General features: G+C 39.5%; 1 pseudogene; it reads left to right on the forward strand.

The window, feature by feature from the left end:
- Positions 1-7,050: 7,050 nt before the first annotated feature.
- On the forward strand, positions 7,051-19,346 carry LOC105356789 (annotated as a pseudogene).

The raw sequence follows: 19,346 nt of genomic DNA on the forward strand, positions 1-19,346 counted from the left end.
CTAATTTGCTATATTTTACATACCAACTCAGTTTTAGCATTTACACGAACAAGGAATTTATTTACCTGCAATGATTTGAGAACTACTGCAGGGGTCACTGTTGGGTGACCAACACAGTATCAATACAGTGCTGACACAGTTTGTTTAGTGTGTCAATACACTCCTTGAGGTATCATCGTCCCATCACTAGCACACGGTTCCAGGACAAAGGGTTTAATGACTAACAAAAAGCACTGCAGAGCAGGGTAACAAAACAAAAACCAAAACTCACTGTGGGCATAGCATGATGAACAGGGCAGAAGACTTGCATGGAAGAGACATTACGACGTTAATGGAACAGCACAAGAGGAAGGCAGAGACAAGACTTATATACAGACAGGGCAGACAAGACACAGGTGAACATGATCAGGACAGATCGGGACAAAGGAAGTTAAACTCAAAAACATGACAAGACAGAAAACCTTTCAAAATAAAACAGGAAACAGAACTCAAACATGACAGAACAAGATATAAAGGAAAAACCAATACAAAAGAAACCCAAACCATGACAATCATGTAAATCATCAATGGTGTCATTAGAGCCAGGCATGAAAATATAAAAATTAGGCAAAAATAAAAAAAAATTTGTGAAAAACATATCAAAAGGGAAACGGGTCGTAAATAGGTAAAGTAATGCACGGACACAGTAAATAACTTTTTGTAGTGCGTCCATCATCTGGCGTGTGGTGATGTGACGAGAACCGTTTGAAACACATGCAGCCGAAGAATGTAAAGGGAGTCATTCGGGACTGATGAGGTAATAGCACAGTGTGGTCAACAGGGTCTGACAAGAGGAGCTAGGCAGGCGTTCCAGGGAAATTTAAAGCTAAAGAACAGGCTGATAACAGGGCCACTCGACTAATGGGAAAGTTTGAGCGGAAGGGAGTAGAGCATACTGCATGTGATTCTGGAGAATTCGCACAAGAGAATCACAGGTCACATTGTTTCAACTATCAGCCGCAGCTGCAGCCAACAGCGAGTGAGTGAAGTTGGGGGGCTGATCAGATAAGGTGGTGAGGTCCGGGGAGAGAAATAATTTTACTAGAAACAGAAACTAAATGTCCCAAAACTTTTAACCTGTGCTTGGGCCAGGTGGAGTTTAGATTTACTGCACTTATTGCCCTGAGAGTTGAAACTTAGAAAGATTAGCAGACATGTCCATTAAAGTTAGTGAACCAGAGATCCTCAAGAATGCTTTTAAGGGGTCAATCCTGATTTACAAGCAGAAATGCAGGGACCTGAGAAGTGGGGTCTGAAGGCTGCAATCAAACTTTTTATGAGCAGGGGAGAGTGAACTAAAAAAGGGAAGGCTGCACCCGCCATTTGAGTCTGATCATGTTTATTCAAGAGGGAGGTGTGTCCTGCACAAACTGATCCACGTCTGCTTTGTAAGAAATGATACTTTCTATAGCTTTTTCTGAACATCAACCCTTGTCCATGTCCTAAACACTAAAATACACACTAAAACACAACTTATTTTTATTCTGAGAGCATAGAAAGCCATTACATCTGCTTACAATGGAGAAATCACCCCTCCTTTCTGCGAGTTCTCATCAGCCTGTCTGCAGGCCCGGGCACGCGCACTCTGACCTGTGAAGCTGCTCCCCCCTCCTTGTGCTCTGTCCTGCACTCTGAGGCTGCTTAACCTTCCATGAAATCCAGAATCTTTAACCCATTTATCCAAATACTTGATTAATGTCTGATCCGGACTTTCCACATACTTCCAAACTTTATGAAAAGCTTTCTGGACCTGAGCAATGTGCCATCTTTCTTTTTAGTGAGATTTTGTGATAGCTGTGAATGCTTAGCCCCCATCTTTTTGAGGTTTATGAGTGACGATCAGCCACAAACGCTCTCAGGAATTCATAGACCACACCAGGCTTCTACAAGGGCTAAGTCCCTTGCGGATGTGGCTGTCCTGAGAACCAGCTTCTCAATTTCAATCACAAACCAGAGTTCCCACCCAAGTAACCCTTTTTATGGATTCTCCAGCGCTGAAACTAATCAGCAGAAAAACGCTTGGAGAATCAGAAAAGAAGCCTAATTATTTGTCAACTGAGTCACTATTTTTGTTTTAGAACGAGGCATTAATCAAAGCGAGCATACACCACAGAAGCTGTCAAGGAAAGCATACTCAGACACAGGCTTTTACACACTCATGGCTTCCGCGAAGCTCCGTTTCACTGTTTTCACTTCGTTTTCCTTCCGCGAAGGATAAAATTCACTAACATTTCGCTTTATTTTATTTTTTCCATTCCCACCGCGAAGGGAACGATCCTTCACTGGCAGCCTCGCGCCCACACACACCCTCCGCGAGGGGTCAAACCAACGACACCCAGTTTCAAAATAACTTCTTCTGAGTCCCACCGCGTGGGTAATTCGTCCACAGACTCCAAAGGAGTCGGTGCCTCACCAGCCATCAACCTCACCGCACATCACTGGTTTGTCTGCACAATACTTGTACTCACCCGGCCCCTTCTCCAGAGTAGCAATAGCTGTATATCAGTTTATTCATGTTAAAACCCTTCAGTTCATATAGCATGAGGGGAAACATTTTATCTAAAACCATTTGTGACTTTAAATGCCTTTCAATGAAAAAAATATATAGAGATAGTAAAAAAGAGGAAAATCCAAGGTAGAACTAATTCAGATGAGTTGGTGTCTCTTTGGGGTGTTGGTAAGAACACGCTGAAGCCCGAATGTAGTTTCCACCGTTGAGTGCAGATTTTTGAATCTGTTCACATCCATTCACAAAAGGTCCAAAGCTGAGACGCACAGGCGTACATAATTATTTGTTGCTTGTGTAAGTGTGTGGTCTAAAAGGAATGAAATAACCATCAGAAAAGGAGTTTCACAACAAACATAAACTTACAGTTTGTCAGTGACGCACACTGCGATATCCCGCTGTACATGCACTTATTATTCCCTTGTTAGCAAAAAATAAACTACTTACGTAAACTTATGAATACCTTGTTCCAGCTGTCACATTAGCTTCAGATCAACGCTCCCTCACCTCCTTCATTTGCTGTGCATGCAGCTGAGGGCAGCGTATTCTTCCGCGCCGGTATGTAGTCCTGTTTATGTATATTTTTGATTTTTTTTAAACAAATAGAAAAGAAAATCCCGTCGGAATTAAAGGCTGTAATTTGAATGAATTTACTTCCCCACACACACTTTCCCTTACTTCACTCCCTGTCTTTCTTCCTATAACTCCAATAAACTGTAATGTGTCTCTTTGTACAAAGACAGAAATAATAAATAATAATAATAAAAATAAATAATAAAAATAATAAAGTTTTACAGACATTGGAAGACACAAAATAGCTAAACATTACGAAAGTCCCTAGGATAGCCGTAAGCTAAGCTAACTCGCTCCTTGTAAAACCTGAACTACGTAAATAGGAAGACAGAAAAAAAGCACAATTAATTTTAAAATACAAATAACACCCTCATCTGGAGTTTAAGACAAAATTCCGGTGGAAAAGCGAGCAATAATGTCAATAAAAGTGTTCTTAAAATATATGATCTATATTTGATGCATGTTCAGTTCAGGTTGTTGCAAGTAGTTAACAAACGTTTGTACTTGCTGAAAATCTCTGTCCCGTGTTTTATTATACACTTAATGAACAAACAATTGTGTATTTTCCAAATATTTTCTATAATCAAAGATTACAAGAAAAAGTATCAGTATCTGTGACAATGGCCCTGTAATTAGTTGGTATCATATCAATACCCAGATTCTCTCATTTAAGGACGTTGTTCTCTATAACTTTTACCAAATTTCAAAAAAAACTTTTTTCAACTTTTTTTTTTCATTTATCCCTCTTTGGTTTCATTTTTTCCGGAAATAAATAAATTCTACTTTAAAACCACTGAAGAAATCCTTCTTATTAAAAACTTGATAACACCAACAATGAAACAGGGCCTTATCTCTCCAATTCCTAAACGTGGCAAGGACAAAAGGCTCATTGATAATCTATCACAGATTACATTGTTAAATACAGATTATAAAATCCTCACTCATGTGATTGCAAATTGATTAAATTTACTGGATTATGATCACTTAGTTGAAGATTATGATGTGAATTTTTCCTTGGATTTTCATAAGGCATTTGATACAGTTGAGCATGCTTTTATTTTGAAAGCCTGGAATCATTTTGGCTTTGGTGAAAAATTCATACATTTGATTTCTGTGTTCTAACATCAATAGCTCTATCTCTCTACCATTTGGAACAACGAAACGTTTTAATATTAGAAGAGGAATTTGTCAGGGATGCCCAGTGTCCCCATTTCTTTTCATTATTGTTAGCTATTCATATGAAAAATAGGCCCAATTATGCGTCGCATAGAGTATGGAGTCCCGAACTGTTCATAATTAAATAAATAAATATGACCTTGTGAAACCACACAATCAACCAATAAATCTCTCATAAATATATAAACGGATCATTAAATTGTGAAAAATTTGCACAGATATTAAAAATATTTAATTTAGCTTTAAAACCTGTTCATTTTTTTTAAAACAGCATTTTAAAATATTGATTTTAATCGTGTTAAATATTAATATAATTCTATGGCTTTTTTCCGAACTTCGGATTTCAAAATCAATATTTTCCAAAGTTGCTTTGTTTTTATTTCACATTCCTGTTTTTCAGAATAACTTATTTATTTCATAATGAGCTTTACGTTGTTTTTATTTTCATTCAGTAGATTATTAAAGTACACTTTTTTACTGTGCCGTGTTATTTCAGTTAGTTTATTTTATATGACTTATATCCTTGTTCAGATTCTCTTGTCCTCTGTTTTAAGAATTTTTTATAGAGGTTATTTTTCTTTTTACAAGCATTTTGTAGACCAGTAGTTGACCAAGGGCATTTGGCAAATTTCTTCTTAAATTTATAAATTGGACAGTTCTTATTGTAAAGTGAGCTAAATATTTCTACAAAAATATTTATAAGCGATATCCACATCTATCTGTACACAGAGTTCCAGTTTTGTCTGGATCAGTCTTTATTAAGAGATTTCATGTTTTTTTCGTTTCTCAATCTTTGATTCTTTTATAATTTTTTTTGTCTTCACCTTGATGTCAAATAGTGCAAAAACTAGTAAATGATCAGTTATGTCAAATGTCATTAGTCTACTCATATGAGTTTATTCTATATTATTTTTAAAAACATTATCAAGAAGAGTAGCACTTTCAGTAGTGATTCTGCTGGGTCTTTTTATGGTTGGATAGAAACTCATACTGTACATTCTGCTGATAAAGTCACTGTTTGCTTTATGTTTGCTGGGGTTTATCAGATCCATATTGAAGTCTCCACAGATGTATAATATTTTGTTATTTTGAGAGGTAAACATCCGGCGACCTATAAACACAGCTTAAACTGACATTTTCCCCTTAGTCGTTACATATTTCAATTGTAAGACATTCCAGTATAATTTATCAATTACTGTAAACTTCGTATTTTTTTTTCACATGTATTGGGACTCCTCCACCTTTTTTGTTTACTCTGTTCACATAGTTACGTTCGTAGTTTTCCAATTCAAAGTCAGCGTCCTTGTCGCAGCTGAATCAAGTGTCAGATATGGTGATGATATCAAAGGAATGCCCCATATCCTGTAGATAGTCATTGATGTCTTCAAATTTGGTATACATGCTTCTGCTGTTAAAGTGAATAATTGACAGCTTTTCTTCTAGGTTAACAGAGTTTTTAAAGTCATCTGTGCTGTAATATTTGCAGTCCATATTAACAGTGGAAAAGAATTGATCAGGGTTATAATAATAATAATAATGGATTAGATTTATCTGCGCTTTTCTAGACGGTCAAAGCGCTTACAGTGTGTCCATTATTCATTCACTCCTCATTAATGCTTGGTGATGGTAAGCTATGGTTGTAGCCACAGCTGCCCTGGGGCAGACTCACAGAGGCATGGTTGCCAGTTCACGCCTATGGCCCCTCTGACCATCACCGGGATCATTCATGCACATTCACACACCAGTGGAGCCACGCTGGAGGCAGGGAGGGTGAAGTGTCTTGCCCAAGGACACAACGACAGTTGGCTTTAGAAGCCATGGATAGTAGAGTTCATCCCCTCATCTCGTAAGACCAGCATCTTCACGTATCTCTTGTTTAGACTGTAGTGGGTAAATATTTTTCCAAGTCTTCCAAGCTCCTGATGAGAACAACCTTGGACTGCTCAGGGGAGCCACAGAGTTTAGCATAAATTGGTCATCTAGGATAGCACAAGGGTTAAACAAAACATTTTCTGCATCTTTAGTACAAATAGATGCGACCTATAAACCACCCTGATAGACAAATCATTTCTTTATACACAAAATACCCACTTGCACCCAAACGGGATACGCATTTTAAAATACCCTCTTGGAGATTTTTTACATACAAGATTTAAATTTCATTCTGAACCATGCATTATATGTTCATCTGAAACTGAACATCTCTTTTATAGTTGCAACCAGATAAAAATATAGGGTTGTTTGTCACTCAAAGTTTTTAATATTCCCTCTTTTTCTTTACCTGATATTCACTTTATGGAAAATCTGGAACCGGAAGTTTCTGATGTAATCAATGGAACCGGAAGTTTCTGATGTAATCAATCTTGTCATTATTTTGTGCAAACACTTCATTCATTTATGTAAACATATTCCCTTTATTTATTTCTTTTAGATTTATTTTTCTGATTAAGTGTCTTAAATGCATTTCAAACAAATTCAAGAAAACTTGAGTAATTTTTCAAAATATATTAAAACGTTGTTAATTTGAATTGTTGCCTTGTCTTATTGCCTTGTCCTTACTTATTTTGTTTGGAAATGAATACAGGATTTTCTTTCCAGCTTTATTGAACATATTATTAAAGTACAAAACACAACACCAAGGAATCAAATGAAACATCAGCCGCAATAACTAATGTCATCATTCCAAACTTATTCAATTACAGAAAGTAATAAACGTAGCAGAAACATATCAAAAATAGAGCTTGCATTAGTAAAGAAAATAAACAAGCTTTAGCGGATGTGACGTCATATTCGCGCATGCGTCGATAGATGGAGTAGTCATTTCAGATCGGGTAGCGACTTGAGTGTACAGAAGAGGTTGGCGGTGTTTTTACGTCTTCGTTTTGGTGAAAGTCGGAGCCGCTGTGTCAAGAATGTCTTCCGTTCCGCCTCCAAAAGACGTTATCAAAAACATGGTCACTGATGCTGCTGAAAAAATCATCCGACACTTAGAAGAAAGCTGCGTTCAGTTTGAGGAGGAGCTCCATCGTCAGAGCAGACTGCTGGAAATCATCGCGGATCCACAGACGAGACCTCAAACTCTCCGTAAGTTCATTTTTACCGCAGGAACGCAGAACCGTCAGGGTTGCTGATGATACATACATAACCGTGTTTGCGTGAGTTTTCAGTGAGCTAAGCTAAATTTAAATCATGCCAACAGCGAAGTTATAAAAAACATCAAAGAAAACAGTTGTTTCTTAAAAGCGTTTATCTTCCAGTAGTTACAGGCTGTGGTTTGTTGATCTCGCCTTCTTTAACTGCTTTAGTTGCTGTTTTTTCTTTTCCTTTAATTCAGAAACAAAACTATTGTTTGTTGTTGGTTCATCATCATGCTGTTCTTTTTTTCCCAAAACTTTATTGAAGATGTATAGGATACAAAATCAAGTCAGTTTTTAAGTACACAGATTAAAAAAGAGTAACAAAATGTGCCAGAGGAACATAAAGAGCAAAGGAGAAAAAAGAGATTATAAACAAGAGCAGTAAAAGCAGTACGTTGCTATTATGTACATTTAAAAAATTCCAGGGTGTCAAAGGTTCTTAAAGCTTTGGGGTTGCAGGGCTCCAGACTGCGAGCAATTGGTCGCATTTTGCGACCAAAATTTGAGAGTGTGCGACTGAATTTTACATCCAGTCGCACATGCGTGACCAGTAAATTTGCTTCCCCCACCCTTCGTATTTTTTATACATTAAACGTGGAAGGGGCACGTCAATGATCAATGAAATAATTAATGAGACGCAAGCGCACACGGACGCAGGAAGACACACACACTCGCGCACATACTCATGAAACGCGAGCACGTACACTCTCGCGTGATGCCTGTGTGTGAGGCAGCCACTGCATGTGAGAAGAATAGGGAATGCCACTGTGAGTGGCTAAAATGCGTGTAGGGGGAGGGGCCTAGAGATAATCGAGTGCGCGTAAACATCTGTGGGAAGGAAACGGAGAGACAAATATCAAAACCTGATATGTGCGTCTGAGCTATGAGCAAGCGAACTATTGATTCGTTCTTCCCACCTGCGGCTAGTGTACCAGTGCCAGAGTGTACAGCAGGGGTCTCAAACTCGCGGCCCGCAGGCTATTTGCGGCCCCCAAGATGATATTTTGCGGTCCCCGCCTTAATATGAAGGTTTAATGTTACTGCAGCCCACCAGTTTTAATGAATGACACTTTTTCATTGTCGTGCGCGAAGCTGACCAACCAATCACAGTGGGGTAAATGACTCTTGGGGGCGGGACAATGACAGGGCTTGAAAGCAGGAAACCTGACAGCTCCCTCCCCGGACCACATTAAGGAGTTCCTTACTTTCCTTTAGAACGTATTTATTCGCTCGTAATTTTCTAAATACATGCAGTCCGTGCTGAACTTTTCTCTGAGCCACACAGACCCGGAGGAAGGTTTAGGTTTTGGTTACGGTTACGGCGGCGCATAAAACGGTCCTGCGCGGTTGTTACGGCAGCACACCGCTCCCTCAGCTGAGGAGAATAAATGTCCCACACCTACATGCGTGACAGCTAACGGGGCTTGAACTTTAAACACGTGCGAGCAACAACAACATTAGTTTTAGACACACTGAAAATACGTGGGGAAAATGCAACGATAGACGTGTTTGAGATGAACCAGCGGCTCGCCTAGATCGTTGGGGAGACCGGGGGGGGGGGGGGCTGTGAGATGAAAGCGAATCTGCAGCAAGACTGAAGGAGGACAGGAAATTGGAATTGTCCTTAACATTCAATTTAGTTTTAATATTCTTCTCCCCCTTAGTATGATCTGTGTTATTATATATTTTATGATTATTTTAATGTTTTGTGATGTATGTAGCCTTTTTTTAATGAATTGGTATTTTAAATTAATTTAATTAATCACTCCACTACAAAAACCATCAGGACACATGTCCCATAATGCATTGTTTTGTAGTCTGTAGGGCAGCTTTCAGTCAGTTCAGTTTCCAGCTGTGTCCGGGTAGGTTTGCCTCTTGCCCCACCCCTTTCTCGATTGACAGTTGATGTTGGAGCAAAAACAAAAATATATGTCACACACCAGGTGATCTGTGCAGCGTTGAGTTCACCTGGGTGATCTCAAACACGCTTATTGTGCATCTTGGCTGCACCTATTTGGTGTCACAAAGATAAATTTGTACTGTCATGACAGTGATGCTTTTGTTTTGTTGCATCTTCAAAAGTGCAGAATAAAATGTGACACTGAATTTGAAACAGCATATTGTAATTTCTGCATCTATTATTAAAGTATTTATTAGTAATACAGTGGAAATTAGTAGATTTGGTTAGAATGTTGATTTACGGTATGCGCCCCTAAATTTTCTGGTTGCGCCCCTAAAATTTTCAGTTAGGGGCCACTGTGCTCCTAGTGAAAAAAGTTAGTCTGGAGCCCTGGGTTGGAAGAATATTTTATTGTTCTGATAAATTGGCTTAACTCAATCATAAAAAGTTTGAATGAGGGGTTTTTTTCCCAGAAAATTTGCAATTATGAATATGGAATTTGGCTAGTACTAATAAAAGGTTAATTACCGTAATTTCCGGACTACAAGCCGCTACTTTTTTCCTGCGCTTACAGCCTTGCGGCTTATTCAGTGACGCGGCTAATTTATGGATTTAATTGGCGGCCGCCATGTACGTACTTTCGAACTCAGTGAATAGTTTGAATTCTCTATCTAACACCAAGCACAAGGCATTTCTTTTCAACACACCTCTTAGCAGCCAAACAGCATGGACTTGACTTCAGGTCTTAGACACTTCAGTCATGGTTCAACAAAACGAAACACGCATGCCCAGCCGCATCCCAGAATCCTTTGGGGCCATTAGACCCAACGTGCACGTGATCGCCATTACAGTATGATGCAGCTTTCAAGTTAAAAGCAATCGTTAAAAGCAGCGTAAAAAAGTCCACCGTCACCAACGGGTTTGGAAAAGCCGGTTTGCTGCGTGACGGAGAGAACAGCGCATGGAGTGAATTTACACTCCATTTACGGTTTCTAAGGAAACCGTAAAAGCGGAATTTTGCTTTGAAAAACTCACAGCCTCCGTGTGAGCTGGAGACATCTTCTCCTGCTGATTGAGCTGCGGGGCCGATGGCAGTCTGATGGCTCCCACACATAACAACGCATCCGCCCCTCATACACAAAACGTACAGTATTAAGTCCGATTGCTCTGCACAGAAACGATTTGCTCCATCCACCGGCGCAACGGGGACGAAGTGCTCCTCCTTGAAGCTGCCCTGGCCAGAGGTGTCGGCGTAGATAGGAAGGGGAGACAAGGAGCGCGCGGGGCGGGAGCGGAGAGGCGTCCGCGGAGTGCAGAGGCTTCTGAATTCTGACGCACGCGCCGCACTGAGGCGCGCGTATCACGCTGAGGCGCGCGCTTTTCAGTCGCCGCTGCTTTATTTTACCGTTGTGTTTTCTAACCAGTCCTGTTACTCCCATAACGCTGCTGCGACACAAGCGGAAGGAGAGCTTTTACCGTTCACCCCTCCATCCACTGCTGATACTTGTTCATTCTTAAACACGTACAACAGAATGGCGAGCCGGGTGTTGGCCCCGCCTTTAGCCCCTAAGACTCATGGGAAATGTGGAATCGCGGATGTAAATTTCCTCATTATAACTGAGGGATGTAATGTTGATTATATGGTTACTGTTTGTAATTTTATGTTAGATACCTAGATTGTCAATAAGTAAAAAAAAAATGAAATAAAAACACCATAACTGAGGGACTTGTGAACAGAATATAGGTCCATGCTGTTTGACAGATGTCGATACACTCAAATATGTGACCCAGAGGCAAAACTGGCACCACCCACAATGTGCTAATAAATTGCACTCACTCTGGGATGCTGGGCGTGATCTGTCAGGATAACAATATCGGCTAACACATGCGCGGCTTGTACTCTGACGCGGCTTGTGTATGTATAAAAGCAGTCAAACACGTGAATATGGGTGGGTGCGGCTTGTAATCGGGTGCGCTTTGTAGTCCGGAATTTACGGTAAATAGTATTCCCTTATTAATGAATTCGTTTTTATTAATGTTTATGTGTAGTGAGGATTTGGCTGGGTAGCATCGGTGAAGAAGTTTAAAGCAAACATCCCGGGGTTTATTTGAAATAAAATATTTGGAGGACAAAGTCCAAACTTTCTTCCATTCAATATCTGGGGCAAATAGTTGGTTACCTCATGCTGTTCTTAGATTCATATTATAGCTTCCTGTGGGTCCCTTAGTGGGCGGAGACTTCTGATCTATTTTTCTTAAAAAAAAAACAGTTTTGTAAATTTAAAACTGTCATTTTTGTCTGAATAATAGATGGAGAAATAAAAGAAAAAGCTTTTTAAAGGGCAAATACCATGGAAAATGTTTTTTTGAGCTTTTAAGTGTATCATAATGTTTAATTTTGATCCATCCATGCTTTTCTGAGTATTCCTCTAAAAACCTATGGAAGCATGTGTCTCATATTATAAAATAAAATTTAATACTGGAAATGCTTTTTCCTTTTTACAATAAAGCTGAGTGCGTTGACTCAAAAATAAAATGAAAAAATCAATCCGCCAAATTGGTTTTTCTTTTTCTTCCTCAACACCGCTCATTCTGTCACTTCATAAAAATGATATAGAAAATGGTTTTTGACATTTCATTTTCATAAAGTTCTCCGGTAAATGTGTAGCAAAATTCAATTAGAAATATCTAATGTGACAGTTAAAATGGATCAAAAGAAATGCTTTATTTTTATTTTCACAATGTAACTGCATCTATTGACAAAAACAAAAATTTAAAATCAATCATGCTTTTTAATTTTCTTATTTAACGCCACTTTTTCTGTGACATAATTAAAGCAAAAATGCAAAGAGGGGATTGCATTTTCGTTTTCTCACCCTCTGCGCAAAAACTGTCCCGCTGAATTTGTTACCGTTTAAGTCCCGACCGGACTGGAGATCATAACAGCGGTTTCCGACTACGGTCAGAAGCCTGACGCTGAAGGTAACAGTTTATAAAAATGTAGACTAAAACGATGTGTGGATACTAAACTAAGGAATGCTTGTTATAAATAAATGATTTGGTTAAAAAATAGATGGCGCTGTAAGGTAATTGCCATATAACTACTACTAAACAGGAAGCGCAGCTGCAGTATTTCTCCGCGTAATTAAGCGAGTGCACATCAAGATCTCTCTTTCACTCTCTTTGTCTGGCCTCTTATTCTGGGTTCCAGCGTTATTTTGTTGTGCAAATGCATTTATCATGATCATAAAAATATGTAGATTATTTTAACCTTAACAAATCTTGCGTTTTTTCTGCCAAAAATACCATGGGATGAATTGAAATTTCGTGTTTGCTTCGAGCTCGGGCCTGCAAATCAAGATAATTGGTCGGGTTCGGGCTGGGTTGGGCTTTAATGCCCGCGGGCCTGGGTCGGGTCGGGCTGGATTTTTCAGGCCCAATCTTACTTCGAACTCAGTTCCTGTATACACTCGCTCAGTTGTCTTTGGGCTCGTTCAATTTATGGCAGTGATGAAACGCCGTAGTGCTAGGGGATTGTGTCAGACAGAGTCGCGGTTGGGATCATTGTCAGTAAAACGTAAAAAGGGACAAAAAAACAAGAAAAGTTTACAAACCATAAGAAAACTAACATACACTACTGCTCAAAAGTTTTGGACCACTTAGTAATGGTTATATATTTGAATGAAATGCAAAACAATTTTCAATAAAGATACCATGTTATGTATTTTCCGAGCGTTCGCATCTTCGCGATAATATAGGTGACTGGCAAATACTGATGTCATTGAATGGTAGTTATGTATGAATTTCAACACACAATTTTAGAAATGTTCCTATTTTTAAAAGAAAAGAAAAAGCTTTTACTTGAAGATAACTTTAGGGGGTCTCAAACTCAATTTACCTGGGGGCCACTGAAGGCAGGGTCTAGCTGAGAGAGGGCTGCAAATTCAACGCACACACACACGCAACTTGTGAGTGTCTGAGAGCCAATAAATTTGTATGGAACATGTACTATACTATTAACTATACTCTATTATTAACTGTTTTCTGTACAAAATATTCTTATAAAACTCTCCTTCAAATAAAATACGTAAATAAAAAATCAATAGGTAAATAAATCAGTAATACATTTCTGTTTATTTAGTCTTCTATATCTGTTTTCTTATTTAAATGTCCTTATTAACACAGTTCAGTTAACACTGTTGAATTATAACTATTAAACCCAAAAGAAGACTCCAATTCTACAATTCTGTAACCTCCATCAATGGGTTTTTCTGAATACGGCTTCTCTTGTCTTTTTCTTACTCCTGGACACTTGGCAGCACTTCCTACCAAATAGCTGAAACCCTCAGTGTGGCTTAAAGATGATTGTCAGTAAATCTGGACTGGACTTGGACTTATTGAAATTTAAGGTGGAGAAGTCAGAGAGTATGTTTGGCTGTGACAATTACCACATCACAGCGGTGATGAGGTCATCACCGGGACGAATTTCGCGTGCGACGTTTAACGTCTCGTGACTAAACAAAGGGCACCAATGTGTGCACACCGACGCGAAAAAACGCCACACGTAAAAGCGTCACTTTTTAAAAAAACGCCTCGGGTTGGTTTTTTTGGTTTGATGCGCCGCGTCAAAAACTATATAACTAAGGAGAATGGCGCTTTTGCACACGTGTCTGGAGCTTCTGAAGTTACAGTAAAACACAACTTGGGGGCGCTCAAACACAAAACTGTTTTGCTGAGCACACATACGTCACTCACTGACGGACATTCTAAAATATCCCCGAAAACGCTCATGATACATTTTCAGCTCTTGTACCAGTCGATAAAATTCCCCATGTTCTTCTCTCCTCATAACTATGGGATGTATCCAAAATCGGCGTCTTTTCCGGCGTCTTTCATCATTCAACAGAACAATAATTTCTTCATCGCTGGAACTGGAGCTAGAGCTACTGGTGCTTGAAATATTCATGTTTTCTTTGTATGATTCTGACAAGCGCGTAAATACTTGTTCTCTTCTTCTGAGTGAAAAGCGAGTTTAAGAAGCATAAAGTTGCGCAGCGCCACCTTGTGTACAGGAGTATTTCTGTTTTACATTAAGCGCCATCTAATGTCAGGGAATGAAATTGCATGTTCGCTCGGCTCATCGTCAGCGAAAATCGCCTGGGTGTGAACACAAAAAACGTGTTGGAAAAACGCTGGCGAAAAACGCTTGTGAATATTCACACAAAAAGTGAACACACAAAAAGTAAAAAGGGAGGATGAGGAGAAACTGTGAGGACAATAGCTTGTTTGTGCTGTCTTAGGGTGCAATATAATTTTGAGATGATAATACATGCTCAGTGAATTAAGTTTAAACCATTAGTGTAATAAAAGGTATAGGTAAATGTAATAATAGTAAAAAGGGAGTTTCTAACTATTCTATTTCTAATATTTCTAATTATTCCTAACATACCCCCCTGTTTGTCATATCAAAATTATATGTGTAAAGTCAGCAGAACACTTCTCATCATCAACCATATACCATTTCACGAGAATTGTCAGTATAGGCATCATATCGGCTCTGCATCGAAAACAAGTGTGGAGGTACAGGTAAATTCGAAAGAAAACATTAAATCAACGTGAATAAATGAGCATATCAGAGGTGGTAGGTGATACATGAGTGTTGATGCGAAAACCTCTAAACTTATACCATCTGTAGGAAACCTTCATTGAGCAATCAGGGAGGGCAAAACTCATCAACGACTCTGTGCCCCTCAGCAGTCATCCGCAAGGATACGCATGCATCACCAGTCCAAACCCCGGCACAAAAGCGTTAATTAAAGTTACATAGTACAAGAAACAAAGTAGGAAATAAAGAAAATAAAGAAAATTAAACCCCATAAAAGAAAGTCAAACTCAAGAAAAAAAATTCAAACCCAATAAAAAGGAAAAGTAACATCTTAAAGACCAGTTTCAACCTCGAGCGGGTGCAAACCAGGAGAATTGTAGGCATAGTGTTGGTAAAGGGTGTTGACATACGTCGCACGGCCTGACAGGGCTTTGTCAACCATCGTTCTGATGCGGGGAAACACACAGGTGACGAGAAGGAAAAATAAAAGCAAGACACAGAGAACCGGAGTGACTAGTTTTATCAGCACACTCCACCAGGGACCAGAAGTGAATCAAGTAAGCGGGGAATCGGACCAGTAGGTGTCAGTCATCTGAGAAGAAATGTGTGATTTGAGGGTCTTGACCTCATTGATGATGTGAGTGAGATTCGCGGAGGAAGAGGGAATAAAAGTACAACAGTTATCGTGGATTAAAGCACAAACACCTCCACGCTCAGCTAAAATGAAATCAAGCGCCATCCTGTTCTGTAAGATCATTGTTGTCATAGCCTTTCGTTCGGGGTCCTCATGAAGAAATTCTGTCAGATGCAAAAGGGACGCGGTGAGATTATCAAGGGACCAATATAAATCATTCACTGCGTTACGTAAAACAACAACACCGTAGGAAGGGAAAAGCGCCATGGCAACCGTTTTACCGGTGCCAATAGCAGGGGGGCGTTCGTAATGGGTAGTGTCGCGACGACGCCTGGACAGATGATCAATAGACGAAGCAGTGTCTGGGTCAGACTTCTGAAAAACGAGAGACGCAGGAATAATTTCAGCCAGGTAACAGGTGCCGCACCAATCTGCAGGAAGCCACAGATAGGTGTTAAGGCCGCATGTCCAAACATACTCAGGAGGACAGGGAAAACCCTGTGGTCCTGGAACGTAAGTGAGTGCAGCCGGAACAGAAGCTGGTGTACGTAAACCAGCACGAATGCCTATGGCAGTGTAATTGAAGATCAAAGCGTGAGGGAGAGGATTGTGTTTAGAAAGCATGGAGGCGTCGTAGCTCCAATGCATGCCACCTAAAGAAGCAACAGATAAGTTTGAACCAGGAACGACAACAACATCCTTACAGTGGGATCGGCCTAGAAAATGGGTAGAACGGGCATCACATCACAGAAGGTCAGAAGGACTGTAATAATAAAAATAGTTAGGTTGGTTCGTTTCCCCTTTCAGTTTCCAGCACACAGAAATGAATAAATGAGACTCAGAGACAGTTACTTAACTTCAGTGAAGATTTACTCCGCACAAAACAGCACAGATTTGTACGCAGGGTTACAGACAGAGGAACAGGATCCCAAGGTCTGAACTGGCTTGGTATATATACCTGACATTTACATATTCAAAAGATGGTCTGGGGATCTATGGTGTGAAAAACCCACCCACATGCTGTTGCAGGCTGGATACTTGAAGGTCATAAAGCTTCAAGTGTCAGATCTCTCTGATGTTCCCACAGACATTTGCCAGAGCACAAACACCAGAACACACAAAAAGTAAAAAGGGAGGATGAGGAGAAACTGTGAGGACAATAGCTTGTTTGTGCTGTCTTAGGGTGCAATATAATTTTGAGATGATAATACATGCTCAGTGAATTAAGTTTAAACCATTAGTGTAATAAAAGGTATAGGTAAATGTAATAATAGTAAAAAGGGAGTTTCTAACTATTCTATTACTAATATTTCTAATTATTCCTAACATCCGTCATTATTTCTTCGCGGCAGTGTAGATGCAACTCGGCGTCTATCTTCTTTGTTGGTATGTGTGCTCAGCAAAACAGTTTTGTGTTTGAGCGCCCCCAAGTTGTGTTTTACTGTAACTTCAGAGGCTCCAGACACGTGCAAAAGCGCCATTCTCATTGGTCGAATAGATTTCGACGCGACGCGTCAAAAAAAAAACGAACCCCCCACTGTTGTTTTTTTTTTTGACGCGTGGCGTTTTTTCACGTCGGTGTGCACACTCTCATTGGTGCCCTTTGTTTAGTCACGAGGCGTTGAACGTCTGCGAAAATCGCGCGCGAAATTAGTCCCGGTGTGTACGGGCCTTTACTGTTTAGTTTTTAATTATTAGTGCACAAACATAACATTTTACCGTGTTATGTTTAACATGTGCAGGCTAACTTTTGTCTTTTTGTCAATGTTCTTTTTATTTCACAGGACGCAATAGAAGACTTTTGAAGGGGAAAAAAATACGGTTTAAATAAAAAATTTTATATTCATAAAATGTTTTGTTTTGTAGCTTTGGACACATCACATCTTCTTTTAACCACTTTGTATAATCTAACATTTCACTTGTTCTTAGTGAAAAAAACAAGGATCACTCTGAACTTTCAGTCTCTGGGTTATTTGGGCAGATAAAGATTTTAGTCTGTTGTTTCCATTTGATGCTGATGAGCATGCATTAATGAACAAAATCATATCATGCTACATTTGTTTTGTCCTTAAACGTACCTGAACAAGTGATTGTGAATCTTTGTCTCTGCAGTTCTCCCCCACTATTTTCTGAGGAAGCAAGAGAGGAACTCCAGTGTGAAGCTGGAGAACTCAGAAGCTCCACAGACTAAAGGGCAGCAGGAGGAGCTCTGCAGCAGCCAGGACGTCGAGCAGCTGGATCTGAATCAGGAGACAGATATCTTGATCCTTACTCCTACTTATGAGAAAAATGAAGATCTGAACTGTCAGCATCGCCTAACTCAGAGCTTAAATGTAACTGATGATCAGAATGGAGAAGGAAACCAGCATGGTAAAGAAAAGAAAAAGACTCAAATGAAAAAACTTTACAGAACAAAAAAGGTAAAAGAGCATTGTTGTGAAGAATGTGAAAAAAGTTTTACTACAGCTTACCAATTAAGACGTCACATGAGAATCCACACAGGAGAAAATCTTTTTTCGTGTGAAGAATGTGGTAGATGTTTTACACGTTCAGGCAGTTTATCCGTTCACATGAAAATCCACACAGGAGAAAAGCCTTTTTCCTGTAAAGAATGTGGTAGAAGTTTCTCCCGATCTGACAGCCTAACGGATCACATGAGAATCCATACAGGAGAAAGGTCTTTTTTCTGTGAAGAGTGTGGTAAAAGTTTCACACGGATAGGGAAACTTTCTCTTCACATGAGAATCCACACAGGAGAAAAACCTTTTTTCTGTAAAGAATGTGGTAGAAGTTTCTCTCGAGCAGACAGCCTAATTGATCACATGAGAATCCACACAGGAGAAAAGCCCTTTTCCTGTAAAGTATGTGGTAAATGTTTCACTCTTTCATGCAGCCTAACAGATCACATGAGAATCCACACAGGAGAAAAGCCCTTTCCCTGTAAAGAATGTGGTAGAAGTTTTAGACGTTCAAGCAAACTATCAGTTCACATGAGAATCCACACAGGAGAAAAGCCTTTTTCCTGTGAAGAATGTGGTAAAAGTTTTTCTCATGCAAACAGTCTTACTATTCACATGAGAATCCATACAGGAGAAAAGCCTTTTTCATGTGAAAAATGTGGTAGAAGTTTCTCTCAAGCAACCAGCCTAACTAATCATATGCGAATCCACACAGAAGTAAACCTTTCCCTGTTAGAATGATGAAATTTCAGTAGATCATAATGTCCCATTTGACAAAATTCACAGAACATGATCATTTTTTCCCCCAGAACTTCAATGTGTCCATAAAGAAAAGACATGCAATAATAGCAGCAGGTTTTCATAGACAGTGTTCTGTTTCTGTTAATAACCAGTCTAGTTTAGATCATTTTGTAGTTCTATTTCAAATTTTCATTGTTTTGAAATGCCCTAAATTTGCAATTTTTGATTTGTTCATTTCATTTACTGTATTGAAGAGCTGGACAGTCCAAGTTTGACATCACCCTTAGAAAATGGCTTGTTTCTTGCTCCATCCAAAGTTGAGTTAGTCGCCATTTTTTCCAGTTATCGATGCTGCCATTAGTCAGAGTAACGGTTTTCGTTTCTGTGGAGGAGAATGATTTACAATGGTCTACAGCTAATTAGAATACAAAAAAATCAGCAAATCAGAGGGGAACAGAAAGGTGAACTGCTTTACAGCGAGGAACCATTGTTCATTATATTACAGGGCTCCAGACTAACGTTTTTCAATAGGAGCACTGTGGCCCCCAACAGAAAATTCTAGGGGTACAACCAGAA

This window comes from Oryzias latipes, chromosome 21 (genome assembly GCF_002234675.1).
Source record: "Oryzias latipes chromosome 21, ASM223467v1".
NCBI classification, from domain to species: Eukaryota; Metazoa; Chordata; class Actinopteri; order Beloniformes; family Adrianichthyidae; genus Oryzias; species Oryzias latipes.